At 31.0% G+C, this 15,915-nt stretch overlaps 1 protein-coding gene and 1 long non-coding RNA gene across 14 annotated transcripts in view; one reads left to right on the plus strand and one right to left on the minus strand.

The window, feature by feature from the left end:
- The window catches only part of Nrm (neuromusculin), a 162,274-nt gene that overhangs the window by 48,073 nt on the left and 98,286 nt on the right, over positions 1-15,915 (plus strand). The gene's annotated exons all lie outside the window — the stretch shown is intronic.
- Positions 7,764-8,115, minus strand: LOC143904934 (uncharacterized). The gene is made up of 2 exons (XR_013259073.1): positions 8,057-8,115; positions 7,764-7,945 (listed from the first exon to the last, which is right to left on the minus strand). It is a non-coding gene; the product is annotated as an uncharacterized LOC143904934 (long non-coding RNA).

Below are 15,915 nucleotides of genomic sequence, written 5' to 3' on the forward strand. Positions count from 1 at the left end.
TCATGCATAAATGAAGGAAATTTTTTGAAGAATAGAGGAATAGATAATTTGCTAGGAACAATATATATAATCTGTATAACTATTTTACAAGCACCAAGCTTTTGTCATTCCATGAAAATGTAAACATAAATCTGAGGAAAATAAACTTGCTAGAAACTTGTATGAATCGCGAGGCGCGCCGAATGTCTTATTAAAACCATGGAGGACATTGATTAATATCGCTGCCGATATTCGTGTTGCAAACCATAGTAATCACAGTTGCGTACTTCGCGGTAATGAAACAATACGGGAATAATTTCTATTCGAGATGAATTTGCGTGACTAAGTAAGGGACAAAGACAATTTTTGTTGCAACGCGCACGAACGTATGCAAATGCACACATTGCGCCATCATAACGCGGTGGAAAGTTTTCTAATATGGGGGAAATTGAAGTCGTATCTTGGACAATAATAGCTTCGCCGTATAATTCCCGTATCTACATTTCGTAATATTATCACGACAAAATATATGACGTTTATTAGACATTTGAGTAGGATAATTAATATATTCTAAAAATATAATGCATATATATATATATAAACTAACATAATTTAAATATCTTATATATTTTAAATGACATTTGTACATACATTGATATGAAACCGTTTTAAGAGTCAGATTTGTATAATCAAAATGTTGAACACATTTTTTTGCCAAGGCAGCGATTCATAATTATAACATTTTTCCATTGCATTTAAGATTGAAAAGATGAGCAAGATGGAAAATAGTTTCTCATTAATCATCGTGCCGAAGTTAGGTTGATTCGAGTTGAAAGACGTACTCAATGTTGATCTCGGAATGATTTCCGCAGGAGAAACAATGGCGCTGATTTTCTCACGATACCAGCGCAACAGGATGTAGCTTTGAATTTAATTTAAATCGGGAACGTGTGAAGTGCAATCTGTTATTGTTGCGTGTACTCTCCGCCGTCCATCCTCCTCCCTCACCTCAATCGCGAGCAAAGTAACGGTCCATTTACTACTGTAATGCTGCACATGTATAAACTTATGGATTATTGTGAGTTAACGAACGTAATAAAATTTCAAATCGTGTAAGAAATTAATGTCAACGTCTTAGGGTTATAAGGCTACTGCAAATAATAAGCAAATTAAAAGTAGTTTGCTTTACGTCAGGATACGCGAAAATTTTCAAATATTCTCTTGTCATGAATATATATTTTATGTCTGAAGAAAATGACTTTTGCCATCCGGTAATACTTCCGTGGTACTTTCTTAGAAAGTTTCTTGGGAAAGTTTCGCAACTACATCTCGCCCAATTCGCATCGTAATGAGGCTGTCAGACTGGCCATCGCACGGTTAAGTACCAGTCCACGATCACTTGTGAAAAATGTACTACGTACATTTTACCACGTATATTTTAAATTAACCGAAAAATTAGAATTATCGTTATTTTTAATTCAAAAATAGAATTTTAATTAATTTTATTTAACTGCCATTTTTTTTAAAATTTGAAGCAGACTGTGATTTTATAAATTCTCGAATAATATATTATGCTATTGGAAAAAAGTAACAAACAATTTTTTAATTTCAATTTTAATGATGTTTAAAGAAGTCAAATTAGAAAAAACCGTCAAAGGAATAATTACGAAAAATAGCCGTATATTATGATTCGTGTAAATAAAGGTGAATTCTCATAAAGTATATGAATTTTCGAGATTCAAGGCGTTGTATTATCTCGGGCATGCTCCAAGGCAGTGCAATCAATTAAATAGAAATGCCTTTGTTGGAGAGCATTGTTGATAGAAATATAGCCAGGGGATAAACAAATACATAAAATGCTTATGAATATTATGATTGTGTGTCAAAGAAAAGTGTTCCAGCTCTTATAATAAGAAGCCACATGCAATATCTAAATAAACCAAATAACTTATCTTGACATACAGTACACAATTTTTCATGAATATAAAATAGAAATAATGCTCGGATACGTGATAACTTGTTTAATAAAAAATCTCTCAATTTAAGAAATAACATTCCAGAGAGTTCTTGTATTGATTTACAGAATTCAAGAACAAATCCCGATTAATTTTAAAACATCGATCGTAATAACAGTATAAACCTCTTGTTTGAAAATCAATTATTGAAACTGCGCTTGAAATTTGATATAATTTAACGTGTATTGCTCCTAGCGTTGTTATTTGTACGTAAAGTTTAATGCATCAAATAACTTTTTATTTGTCAAATTACTATTATTTCTGTACGTTCTATTTTCTGTATTGTGCGGACTTCCATATTTCGTTAATCAAGTACCGTATAATAATTGGGCTTAATTGAAAAACCGATAATAGGAATAGTTTCTCGTCACACAAAAGGCTCTTAGTACATCAACTATCGCCTAAGTATAGTAACAATGTGGTAATTTCGTTTTCAGCTTGAGCATTAAGCGAATATATAGTGTTCGTCCTATGATCATACGCTTGGGAATTGCAATGTCAGTTTAAGCTACACTTGATATCGTTTTAATATCAAATTTGACAAATTTAAAACAAAAGAGAATTTACTATATTGTATTAAATGATTTAAAGCAAATACGATACAAATATTTCCGAAATATTCCAAATTCTCACTTTAACAATGCAATTTTCTTACGACACCAATTTACCACATTTTGATAATGTGTACTCGATGTATATGACAAGATTTGCTTGTAATGTCTCGCATAGAAAAATTTTTAAAACCATTCGGTAATCGTTTGCGTAAATGGCGACTCTTAGAAATTTTTTCCGATGGCGGAATAATCGAGGATAGAGCAGGTAATGCTCACTTGCGGCATTGTCGATTTTAGCGATAATAGCTAGTCGCGCATAAAAAATTTATATTATTAAAATAAAATGTGCTCGCACAAAGAAAGTATTAGAGTAAATTTTTGGTACAATAATTTTTTATTACTGGAGTTCGAATATCTTTCAATTATGTATAATAAGTGATACCTCTCAAAAAATGAATAATTGAATACATGAAATTAATCAAACGTATTTTAGAAAAATTATTTTCGTCTAAAATATGGTTATATTAATATTAATTATGCATTAATTGTACAAAATTGAAATACATTTAGTGCAAGATAAAATTTTACTTAAGTATTATCAAGTATGTCAAATCTTTTATTATTCGAAATAAATGTTTGAAAAAACTTCAACGTTATTGCGTTTTTAAAGAGCATAGAGATAATTATTTTCCCTATTGTCCGAGCAATTTTAGCAGAATTCTTTAATAATGCAATCAATTGTGCATTTCAATAATTGATTATACATGTAGCGAAATCTATATATAGGAAACTGTAGCGAGTATTATACATATGTTTCTATTTTAGTATATCGAGAAACCATTTTGTCATAGCATGAATTCTCAGAGCAGCAGATATTTTATAAAACAAGGGCGAAGCTATATTTATCAGGATAAATTACTGGTTTACTTAAGAAAAAAAGAAATGTGCTCTGTGAAAAAGAGTATATAACTTCACTAAAAATATATTTATCAAATCATCATGTAGTATAATACAAATAGATAAATATGTTTATGTTAAAGCAAGTTTGATGCATATTTTGCTCAGACATGCATTCACGCCAAAGCAAATATATAACATGTATGTCATAATTATGTGTACAGTCTGTTCTCGGTAAATAGAATTTTATTTACATATAATTGAATCACATAATTAACAAGATATTTGAGCTTATATTTCATTTATAAATTTTTGATGTATTTAAAACTAAACGTATTTGCATTAATTAATTGTTGAAATTAATTGTTTTAACGTATAGTATATGTTTCTCTTATTCGCTTTGTAACACATAAGATTTATCATTGATTGGACAACAATAAAAAGTTTTAAACGTCAGTAACAGTAGATGGATATGTGGCTTCACAACGTTTTATAACGGTACTGAAACTAACTGCCAATGAATTTGATCTCGTATAAAGTGCAGAGTCAAGCCCCCGACATGCCTGCTCTTTAATATGAATCCCCGATATCGATGCAGCAGTGATGTATTTCGTTTAGAAAATTCGCAATTGCTTTGATCGAAACGTGCGAATACTCCTAGCACTCCATTTATATGAAAAAACTTTCTGGAGAAAAAAATTTGAAATAACATCCGAGATCAGGAATAAACTTAACGGATCATACCGCGTTTTTAACGCGCGCGTTGAATATTTGTATGTGCGTGTGTGTGTGTACACATACATTTAAATTAGTATTTAGTTGTCAAGAAGATTAAACAATTTCATTATCTTTGAAAATTGTTTTTATGATGAAATCATAATGGTTGGTGAATTAAGAAGTACTCTTAAAAAGTTGATTATTGATTGATACTTTCTTAAATTAGATTGTTTTCTTTTTACAAGATACTTTAGTAGCTTGACTCTTCCGATTTTTTTACTTAGTCATATTATTATATATTTTTTAATAATGTTATTGAATCGTTAAATATATAAAACACTTAACATTTTTAGAGATAATATTGGAATATATTATAATTACTAGTTTACATGTAATATTTGTTAAATATTATCGCAGCTAAATTTATTTAAAAATTTGATCAGTGAAACAATTCAAAAATTTATATTTTATATGTACTTTTATATCTCTAATATATTAAATGTTATAAATATTGATATTTATATTGTCCATTTTTATATAATTCTTTTCAAAGGAATTTTTTATACATGTATATCGAACGTTTTAATTAACAATATCATAATGATATCGGATTTTGAAATCATGAAATTATCTCTCAGCATTATTCATGTTTCATCACATTTACACTAAAATTTGAAAATATTCTTGACAAATATTTTCTGAATTATTTTAAAAAAGATTACAATTTCATAAAGAAATTATCACTCCGATACGACATTTTTTATATATAGTAATATATATATGTATAATTGTAATAAATTAGTTATACATTTAATATAAAAAGATATATTATACTGATAGTCTCCAGTGCTTCTGAAATTAAAATATTTCACTGAAGCATAGCCACGAGAGACATCTCAATTTACAACCTATCTGAGATCATCCCGTTTATATGAAATATTCCATCGACACATTTGCCGAGTAAAGGGAATGGAAACATAGGCAACGAGCGTACGCAAATTAGTGGAACATATCGATCGTTCATTTATGCGGTTTCAGAGCGGTCTACTGGGCGACATTTCGAGGAATAAGAGACGTTCTTCGTTTCTTCCTCTAGCTGTTTGTTCTTTTCAAATACTATCCCTTCTCTCTCTCTCTCTCTCTCTTTATCTATATCTATCTCTGGGTCCGCGACCTCCACCTATTTTCGTATAGCAAGAAATTGGCATGCCGCCACGGTCGCTGTGCCGCCCGATCGTTCGACAAAACCACCGTGGCTGTCATCCACCGCCGATTACGTCGATTACATCATGTGTCTCTCATCCCGCCGTCATGAAAATACATTCTTGTCGCGCGCGATTTCGCGAGAGATTTTCGCGGAAGACCGTGAGCGTTTCTATTTGTACGATCGCGAAGCCTTCGAGACCGACGACGCCGGATTTTCGCTCGCCACCGAATTCGCATAGATCGTAAACTACTTTTTCGTAAGAACGGTTTCGACTGCCGAGAATCGATCCTCTCACCTGCCCATCTCTCCTGGTTCCAAGTCGGCATAAACGCTGGAAATTCGAGGAGATTTACTTGGGCTCTACTCCGAAAAGTTAGCTTTATGCGCATGTTCTGAGCGACTGTGGTTCATGCTGGATAATTTCAGTGTAAGCTAAGTGCACATGTTATGTCTAAACTATTATACAATATTAAACAATATCAAACACAGTATAATTATTTAATTAATTATAATAATGTCAAACAATATTAGACAGTTATTACGATTTTTATGCACAGATTATTTAGCCATGCTATGAAAATATTATTATTCTCATAATTATTATCTTTTTTCGTATTCTGAAATTATGGCAAATATTTTCTTGTTTTGAAATATATATTTGTACAATATACAAATTATATTTGTAGAATAAAATCGCATAATTCTCTCATGTCGCAAAATTAAAAGACAAACATTTCAGCTTTTTGGTACAGAAATAAAAATCTGATAACCTGTTACAAATAACAGATAATATTATTTGAAAATTTATGTACATAATTTTGACATAAATATATATATGTTTCTGTTTCTTGCAAATTTAATGATTGTTAATAGCAGCGAACAACACATAAAGTGAACTACATATATTTAATTAATACTTCATTTACATTATAGAAGTAAGCAAAATGCACGCTTATTCCTGTAAAATTCGACTATATTTATCCCAATATTACTCACGTTCATAAGCTTTTTATGTAATCCGCATAATCCTTAGCCTTATCCATATTGAAATATAGTTTATATTTGTGACAATGATAACCTTAATATTATCGTAACGATTGTGGAAAGTCTACACATTCAAAATTGAGTTTTCTAATTATTTCTAAAGCAATTATATTATCCCAAGGCAAGTTTTTAAAAAACATCTTTAACGCACATTTTATTCTCATAATTTTTCATAGATTTTACACATTATTGCGTCTGTTAGATGAGAAAAATCCTTTTTACCTTAGTTATATGTCATCCGGATTAAATAAAATGTTAACGCGTTTTTCATTTGCAAATGGAATTAATATTGAACGAAATAACCCATGGTGGAAGTAATAAGGTGTGCTTATGCGCACGTTTCTTGCAATATCCAATCACAAAACATGACAGAAGTCCGCCATGTTTTTTTAATTTTGGTAGGATATTCAAACGGAAACACACCGACACAAGAATCTGTTAGTATGAGTTCAAAATGGACAATTTTTGTCACGATGCGCAGAACAGACGAAAATGTGTCCGCAATACGAGCACACCTTATTACTTCCACCATGAGATAACCATTAACCATTACGTGGCATTTGCGGTAAACGAAAGCTTTGGTATATATTAGCAATCTGCAAATGTAATTAGCAATACTTACATCCCAACAATTTTCCGAATATTTTAATTCTTGCACAACATTTTGTGCATGTTCTTTACCGAATTAGTTTAATTTTTATTCACTTTTTCCAGTAAATAAAAGCCATTACGACATACAAGATTTTTTCAATAAAGATGTTTTCAATTTTCCGTAAAAGGCAATAAAAAACCGTATGTATGCAACTATTTTTCCTACTATTATAGATTATTTTTCCTGAACAAATTTCATTCGAAACAATTTTCGTTCTTGCAATCGCCGATGTTATCTGTGTCGATCATGTAAGTTTGCGCACGGCAGGTCTGATATGTAATTCATGTAGTACGAGTATTTCGACGAAACTGAGTTTCGAATTTCAATCTTTTTCTACGCTTTTTATAACATATAGTGTAGGTCAGCCACCGTATACTTAATGCTAGAGGGCCTCTAAATACGAGGGGCGCAAACTGATTGACTTGAAATTGCTGCACAAAAGAATAAAGCATGCAACATGGCGATCAATATAGTTATATTAAAATTAGAAATGTTAAAATTAGAGAATAAATTTAGATTACGGAATGTAAGATTAGAAGATAGATATAGGATAGATATATACTTTTTAAAAAGTTTAAAACTCTAATGAATAACGAAGACAGAATATGTTTGTATCGATTTGTGTCGCTTGCTGAAAAAAATAAGATATGTATATATGTAAGATATAAATATTAAAGACAAAAAAAATTGACAAAATATAAATATATATAAATATATATATTTATTACAAAATAAAATATTACAAACATTAGAAAATGTTTATATTGCACCTTTTCAGGAGATTATTTTCTAACAATAAATCAGATGATTTATAATTCACTGCTTGACCATTTAATTTGTTCGTGGTATTCTTGATTTTTCGTTCAGACTTTCTATGTCCCTATTAATATAAAATAATCATATTATTTAAAAATATTTTCAAAAATACATAAATAGATATTAAACAAGTTCAAATCATGTTAGACAAAATCTAATACAAACAAAAATTTACCTCTTCCTTTTTTCTCAATCTTTTTCGTCGTATCGTTTTCAATTTATATAGCAAAAAATATATTTTTCTTGTAAACTTGCGGTTATGCCTGTCATATTGTCATCTTTTTATAGGCTGACATTATGCAAGTATGAAAAAAATAAAGCATGCAATTCACGCGAGTCAATCAGCACTTAGTTAGATCAACTATTGCGCCCTTCGTATCTAGAGGCCTTTTACTTAATGCTCATGTATGTCTTCAGTGTATTCATTAATGATTTTTTCATTGGCAGTAGAAGGCAGTGTTGCCCCGCTGTACCACGATTTCAAACTCGTTGCCACGAATAGCGAAATCGCGTGAGGATTATCATAAGCTTAATTCGCGCGTGTAACGTTATCTATGTCGTCAATAATGTCCATAAGAGTGTTCATAAATGTAACGCATACTAGAAAATTGTTTTTTTTTCTTTATCACGAAAGCAGCAAATTGCGATAGTCTATAAATAATTATCATAATACGTATTATATATTTGTATAAATATAAATATATAAATAATGCATTATAATCTTCTGGCCTAAATAAATAATATATAATTAAATAAATATTCTGGATGTATCACACACATTTTGCTATAAAGTATTTGAATTTAGATTTATAATATCGAATTTTCTTTAACAAAAATTTAAAGTTTATAGTTTCTAAATACAGATTTATGCGATATTCTAAACATTTAAACTAAGAAGATTTTGTAATTAGTAAAACTATTTAAACGTGACAAATAAGAGAAATGGCAAAGAGAAATTAATTTTTTGCATTTTGTGGCTATACTAGATGTTCTTTATGTTTTTAACTTTTAAATAACGCGTTGATTAGACAATTTTCTCTTTTAGTTGCAATTAATGTAATCCGAACCATAGTTTCTATCGTCATCTTTTAATGGCTAAATATTAATCTTTAAATGTTTTTAAATGTTTTAAACTGCATTAAATTAAATACTGTTACCTAACATATCAACCGTATGTAATATTTGCCAATATAAATAATTAATATCGGTATTATAATTATATGCATCACATTAAGTTTTATTTGTAATATTTGTATTTTAACTGATGTTGGGACATAGATACTCTGTTTTTCTTACTACATATGAGATTTGATGAGATCCTGTAATGTTAAAATATATATTTATTTTTCATATAAAATGTGATAGCCTTCACAATATTAATTATTTATATGATGCATAAATGTATCAATTACATTATATATATTGAAACGTTTATTGTCCTATATGAAATATTCTACTCAATAGAACTTGTTTTGTCTCGCACGGCATAATTAATTTGATTAATTTATGCATAAGCTTACCATTAATAATATTAATTAGTTGTTAATATTATAATATTGAATATTATCAAACTTCAAAATTATTTTGATTTTCTAAGATATTGTGTAAACTGACATACATATATTGAGAGAAACAAGACCGTCATGATATGCAATCAATTTTAAAGAAAATGCAATTTATGGTCCGAGCTGGATCTTGGTATAGCCTAATAATATTTCTGTGTATTAAATATTATACATTATTCTTTCTTATGACGATTCTTTATCAGTTTATCAGAGCTTAAGAGCATTTTCTTAAATCTCGATTATAGTTTATTATACCGCGAACGCAGGTGTTCGAGCAAATAATCATATAGTTGCAGCAATCACGGACGTACGACTTCATCCGTTTTCCTTCTGCCGCTGACAGGATATAGATCTCTTTCCCCGCCCTGCTCAACTTCTCGAAGCAATGAGCACTCAGTATTCCAACTTCGCGAATGCACACGGACGATCGACCGACCGGCCGCGGCCAAGCGAATGATTTGGGCGCGGGCCAACCTGCGTGACGCCGCATCTGCATATCGTAAACACGAAAATAGGATAGCCCCGCTAATTTGTACCTATCTGCTTAGTGCTCGAAGCATCGCGATCCACGCAACGCTTTCCTAATCGGAAACAGAATGATATTTCCCGTGACATTTGTCGTAATTGAGGTTGAAATGAGTGATTTACAATATTCAGATTCAAAATGGACGAGTAAATAATACTGAATAATTCTGACAAGATTTGAGAGAGGCATTGAGAACCTCTTGAAACTAAACTTTAGACGTGAATCAGAAAGATTAGATGTATATATATTTTTTGTATACATTTAAAATAAATTGTTCGTTAGAAAGTAACGTATCAAATGCTCTTATCATCTATGATCTTAAAACATTAGTGCGACGAAAATAACTAAGTTCTACTATTTTAAATTATGAAAAAATCTGTTCCATTTTGAACAGACATATATTTCTCAATATCTGATTTTTTTTAAAATAGTCTGCAAATAAATCTTACTGCATAAACGAGCATTTACATAAACAGTTTAAGAATGACGAATAATTATTAGAGAAAAGTATTTATACATTTACTTATTAAGCTATAAATATGTTAAGATTAATATTAATTATAACAATAAATATTACTATTAATAATAAATAAGAAAGTTACTCATTAATGTAATGCTATCTCATACATGCAAACCCCTAGAATTCCCACATTTTGCACAATTACAAAAATATTCGGCCGTTATTTTTTTTGCAAACCTGAATATATAAATTCTCTTTGTTTGTGAATATATAAATTCTGTTGGTTTATAATTAATATAACAAATATAACAATTGCGTAGTATTTTTTCTGCACCTATAGTGTTTCTATAAAGTAGGTAATAGTTCAAAAAGGAAGAGATATCCATTTCTGATATTGATTTTGAGATCGACGAAAGGACATCTCATTTTGCGGCATTTCGCTGTATACACTAAGAATGATCCGAACGCCGTAGTAATATATATAATTCTCATAATACATTGCCCGACTTGGAGGAAAACGTTTTTCCTACAACATGACCACTGCTCATATATCTCAGTTTTATAGCTTTAACGTCACATTATAATATCGCGCGCACACACACACGATGGGCAAAATCCGACCAGCAACCTCCCCGTGGTGTCCATCGGGTAATGCTAATATTGGCGGTGATTGAATGCTCAAAAATGCATTAGGTAACTTTGATAAGCCATAACTCGGCAAAAAAAATCGTACGGACTTATTTTTTTTTTAATTTGCAGGGAAAAGTCTATATTTTACGATGGTTGCTATGATAGTTACGAAAAAAATTCATTCTACTCCGTAGAATGTGTCAAAGTATGCAATTTTTCGGAGAAAAAACACGTCCTTACTTTTGGAAGAACGGCGGAAGGGGGGAAAGGCTAAATTTAAAATCGAACAATGGTTCCTTAAAGTACAGACTTCACCCTTTAAAATGAAAAAAAAAACTTTCAGATATGACAATTTTTCGCGGAATTGTGCTTATTTGAAGTTGGGCAAATTTTTGACGAAAATTTTTGTTGCGATAATTTTGTTGCCCAGTGTAGATGTTGCCCAGTGTATGACGAAAAAGTCAGTTAAAGTCTGTATACTTTTTAAAATTAATTCACTATATACCGCGTTTACTAAATTATTCAAGTTATTTAATTATTCAAGTTATTTAATCACTCAAAATGCAATATACTGATAACAAAGAGACGCAACTGGTTTAATAAAATATTTGCGGTTAGCCTTGGCGTTCGAAATATCGATTGCGAAAGCAGAAACAATTCAGAGAAAAGTTGAACTATTTTGTTTAAATTATTATAAAATTCGTAGGTCCCAGTAATTGATCAAATAAATCGTTTTAATACGTATTTTTAGAAATTAATTTAGTTTGAATCGAGGAAAATAAAGCAGATAATATTAACTCGATCTCACAAGATATAATAGAATACAATATTGCGCTTTACGACAATATTTTGCAAATATTTTCTTAATTATTAATAAAAAGATTAAAATGATTTAATGTCAGGCAAAGTAATTTATAACACACAACTACGTATTTTATTCTTTTAAAGATATTATTTAGTTTATTTAGCAATTTAATTAATTAAGAACATTTATGTACTTTTTGATATAATTAATCAGGTCTCTCTCTCTCTCTCACACCCAGTAAAAAATTCATTATTGCGCTACGATAATAAAACACAGGACGTATGTATTTGAATAATAGCCGCGATATAGTCATATGAGAATAAATAGGTTACCAACAGAACAACGTACCAATTAAATTTCCAAGAAATTCATTAAAACGTTAACGATGGACAGATGTATATGTAAGCAAATTATTGCGCAAAAGACCACAGCGCTCTAACTTATTTAGGACTTAACGCAATACGCGCCTTCCCAGTGCGCGCATATGTCATTTTCTCTGGATGTTCGCATGCAATGGAATTCACACCCTACAAATTGGTTTTGCATGTATAGCATCTGACTATTGCGGCCGGATTTAACGTTTCAAAGCTTTTAGGCAAAAGTTTTGTCTTGTTGCTTTTAATAAAACTCACTTTCAATCGATCGCGTTATTTCGCAGCATATTTGACACTGCAGAAGCATCGATATATTGCACCTTCTAGAACTTTATTCGATTTATCTGAAATATTAATGCATCTCGCCATTCCAGTTTTCCGACTCCAAAAACTCTGCAGCCACCAACGAATTGATATAATCTCGACTTGGCAACAACTTCTCGGATATCGCGGGGCACCATTTGGAATCGGAAGAACTGCAACTGGATGGAAAGATATATAGCAATGACAAAACGCTGGCTTAGATTTCCAGGACATTAGATATGCATGAGTTAAACAGACCTAAGAAACTACCAAAGCATTCCTCCGATCTCTTTATACATTCAAAGGCCAAGTTTTCATGTGAATCAGTGAGCCATATATGAAGGTATATTCTTTGTACATTTTTTTTAACAGTATATTTTTTCCTTGTTTCACGTGTCTATATACATGTCTGCAAAATACATAATGAATCACGCGCGAAAAAAGCCCTTTAGTGACACCACAATATTCGTGAGCGTCACATGCAAAAGATTCATAATATAATGTCGTGGATGAGGGAAGATCGAACGTCTATTCGAGTCACGTGTTCTACACGTGCATGATTTTCTCTGTAATATCATATTCCGGTCAGTTCTAACAGTCTCTCCCTGTGAAACAACCGATAGAACTTGAGATTACTATATTCCTGGTATACTACATTCCAGGATTAGATAAACTACATTCTCGTGATCGTCAAGACCCCGATAATAATTCTACGAAATTGGAAATAAATGACATAAGGCAGAAATTAGTTGTAAGTCTAGAATCACCAACCAAATGTTATAACGTAACGGGATTTACAACGTGAGCAATTAGCAATCATTTGCTTAAAATGCAGCTTTAAATATTTTCAAGTTGATATATTATATAAATTTTCAACACATTTAAACAATCTTTATGAATTCGAGAAATAATGATTTGCTATTATTTCAGATATAAAAAGATTTATACTGATGTTTGAAACATATAAGCATAGTTTGCATTTTTATTTCGAATTTCATTAATTTAAAGACTATCAAATATATTTTGAACAAATCCTCGTTACCAAAAAATATTTTACAATTTTGAAATGTGCAAAATTCGGAAAGAATATTAATCTTCGTGATAAATTCTCTAATATATAGAGAAGCAGCATATAGCACAGCTGAAATGTTGCATTAGTAAATTGCATTACGTATTGAAAAAATTTTTCGTAAAACATATCTCATCCAATTTGTATTCGAAACACACCTCTTTCACTATATCATTTTTATGAATACGATGATTGATGTATGGTTTTTGTCTTGCATGCTATTCCAAGACTGCGGCGTTACCGTATAATTTCCGGCGCGTACATCCTTTTACTCTGCGTCACAGCGACTGGATCTCGACAGAGTTGTTATAGGATCAAAGAGATTTTCAACATGAAATATATTTTTATGTGAAAGGCATCATATACTTTACGACGCAGTAATTTATCCTACAGTAAATTTTTATACTTATAAAAATTTACTGTAAGACAGTAAATTTTTTTATTATAATTATGAAAAATTTCAAAAAAATAGAAACTTTAAATATATCTTAGAGAGCTCCTATACATTTACAATGTTTTAAAATACTTCATGAACTCGTGAAGATTGAATTATTGCAATTATTTCAAATCTTTTTTTATACCATTTTAAATAAAATTTGCATAAATGTACATTTTACATTTTTATCTTGAATTTCATTAATTTAAAAGTTTTAAATTTAAAAATGTGAACGGTAACCAGTTTTGCACTAAAAAAGAATTCAATTTATATATGTAGGTCATCTCGTCGTCTCTCTTGATATATTCCATCCCAAAATTCTCGTTCTCGAAAAAAGGCGATAATAGATGCAGATCTTTTAAACGCTCACATAAACGTCACTAGATACATCTCCATATCAGTTTTATATCATTCCATAAAACAGATGCTTGCCGAATACGAGACGGCAAACGTTGGGCGTGAAACTTAGTATACAGGGATATACTAAAACAAGGACACACTAGCTGGCCAGAGATTCGGAAACCCGAATATCATTCTGCTCTTTAATGCCGGTTCATCGGCGGTAAGTGGTGAAGCAATATCTGCCGGTTGACTCTGAAATAAAGCGACGTTTCTGCCCCATTCCGGCAAATGGCATTTGGCTTCTGCTACCACGTTGTTCTCACGGGTAAACTAGTCGTCGCGTATCCACCCTTCCGCTTGTTCTCTCGCATAGTATAACTTGTGCACCGTTACGGCTTCACGCATCATATGCACAGCCGATCTGCGGAAGAAATTTGATATATATCGCGGCGGCGCTGCGGGTCTGGCACAGAACTCTCTTGTGCATCTTTTGTATCTTTTTCGACCGCCATCCTTTCTCCATCGCGAGGTATAACGTTACGCCGAGATGATGATTTTCCTCTTTCGCAGTAATGAATCTCTGGCCAGAGTGTCCTTGTTTTAGTGTATACTAAGTTTCACGCCCAACGTTTGCCGTCTCGTATTCGGCAAGCATCTATTCGTTTTATGCAATGACATAAAACTGATATGGAGATGTATTTAATGATGTTTATCTGAGCGTTTAAAAGATCTGCATCTATTATTGCCTTTTTTTGAGAACGGGTATTTCGGAATGGAATAATATATCAAAAGAGACGACGAGATGACTGATCTGCCCAGTCATTTGGGCTTATAACGAACTCATGAATCCGATTTCAATAAACTAACACTCATATGCACATTTACACATCATATACACACATTTTTATGTGTGATAGTAATAACGATAAATATTCAAGAAAGTCAAGTGAAAGCAAAATACAACTTTACTTAAGAATAATGAGAAGAGTATAAGAATATAAGAACAAGATGCATATCCGTATTCGATATAAATGGAGCATGAAAGTGAAGGCTAAAGCTCATTTTTTATTTATAATTTTTAGACAAATTTAAACAAATTTTTGTTTTAATTATTTCTCCAGTTTTAAGCGTTCGACATATTTGACTTGACACCTTTAATTTTCATGGTTGTCTAATTTTGGGGTCAAACTCTTTTAACGAAAAGATTTTTAATAGATAATGCATTAATAAATAGCGCAAACAGTTCAGCTACTTTTAGAAAAAAAAATCGAATTAATTTTTAAAATATCCTATATGTATACATATAATATCTACATATACCACAGCAGATCAATAAAAAATTTTTGGATTAAATTGGATTAAATGATAAATTATAAAAGAAACTGCAACTAAAATTAGAGAAAAGACCATTTACGGTCCAAGCTGGATCTTGGTGGTTTAATAATGTTTCTGTAAATTTTGTATATTTTTTTCTAAACTCAGTAAACTGCGCGCCAATATTTTGTCGGTTTTTAAAATACAGCT

This window comes from Temnothorax americanus, unplaced genomic scaffold (genome assembly GCF_048541705.1).
Source record: "Temnothorax americanus isolate GAGA-0224 unplaced genomic scaffold, ASM4854170v1 Scaffold6, whole genome shotgun sequence".
NCBI classification, from domain to species: domain Eukaryota; kingdom Metazoa; phylum Arthropoda; class Insecta; order Hymenoptera; family Formicidae; genus Temnothorax; species Temnothorax americanus.